The 1,350-nt window shown below is 59.8% G+C and overlaps 1 protein-coding gene and 1 pseudogene across 2 annotated transcripts in view; one reads left to right on the forward strand and one right to left on the reverse strand.

Annotated features, from left to right (window-relative positions):
- Nucleotides 1-1,350, forward strand: part of Il6r (interleukin 6 receptor) — a gene marked incomplete in the record, with an annotated part of 46,546 nt that overhangs the window by 38,869 nt on the left and 6,327 nt on the right.
- LOC102019852 lies at nt 133-1,350 on the reverse strand (annotated as a pseudogene).

Below are 1,350 nucleotides of genomic sequence, written 5' to 3' on the forward strand. Positions count from 1 at the left end.
TGGGGTCCTTCTTCAGCAGCCCAGCCAGAAGGGACTTGGCCTCAGGGCCGAGCGTGCGCGGGAAGCGGATCTCCTCCATGAGGATGAGCTCGAAGAGGCGCTCGTGGTCCTGGCTGTAGAACGGCAGGTGACCACACATCATCTCATACATGACCACGCCCAGCCCCCACCAGTCCACCGCGCGGCCGTAGTCGTTGTCCTCCAACACCTCCGGCGCCAGGTACTCCGGGGTCCCACAGAAGGTTTTCATGGTGGCTCCATCACTGATGCCCTCTTTGCACAGGCCGAAGTCAGTAATCTTGATGTGGCCATCTTTGTCCAGCATGAGGTTTTCCAGCTTGATGTCTCGGTACACCACGTCCCGTGAGTGCAAGTACTCCAGAGCCGAGACGATCTCCGCACCGTAAAACCGCGCCCGGTCCTCCGTGAAGACCCACTCCCGGGACAGGTGGAAGAAGAGCTCCCCACCGTTGGCGTACTCCATCACGAAGCACAGGCGGTCGTGGGTCTGGAAGGCGTACTTCAGTGCAGTGAGGAAAGGGTGCCTGGTGTTCTGGAGGACCCGACTCTCCGTGACCGTATGCGCAACCTCATCCTTGGCAATGATGACTTCCTTCCGCAGGATCTTCATGGCGTAGTAGCGCCCAGTGGCCTTTTCCTGCACTAGGATGACTTTGCCAAAGGTGCCCTTGCCAAGGAATTTGAGATAATCAAAGTCATTCATGGTCACTTTGGCCCGTGCCTCGCTGACTGCCACCTCCATCTCCTCGGCCGTGGAAGAGTCACTAGGGGAGCCACACTTGCACTCCATGGGATCCTCACCAGGGACCCGCTGCTTGAGGCTGTTGGCAACCATCTGGATGGCCCGCATCCACTCCTCCCTCACACCCGGAGAGTCTACATGGAAGGTCCGCTCAATGACCGTGGTCCGCTGCAGGCAGCGTATGACAAAGGTGTTAGGCCGAGGCCGCTCTGTCATCATCAGCTGGCATTCTGCTACAGAGAAGTTGTTTAAGGGGGGTAAAGTCTGGTCAGGAGCCTCGGGCCTCTCCTTATACCCAATGAAGGAGCCGTCAGTCTTCAGCAGGAAGTAGCGGGGCCTCCAGGTCTTGATGTATTCCCCGCGCTTGTGCAGCCAGCCTTCCTTGATGACAGACACCTCATTCATGGTGGCAGCGTGACACTGTCACCTACCTCGGGACAGCTCAGGGCAGCTGGACATGCAGGAGGTGCTATAGACAGAGCGCAGTCTGTCACCGACGGCCGCCCAGACTCTCGGGCGGGGCTCGACCCCCGCCCATCGCCACGCTGCGCTGCTCCCGCTCCTTGTGTTTCCTGGCGGCGGCGGCG

This window comes from Chinchilla lanigera, unplaced genomic scaffold (assembly GCF_000276665.1).
Source record: "Chinchilla lanigera isolate Chin_1 unplaced genomic scaffold, ChiLan1.0 scaffold00144, whole genome shotgun sequence".
NCBI lineage: Eukaryota > Metazoa > Chordata > Mammalia > Rodentia > Chinchillidae > Chinchilla > Chinchilla lanigera.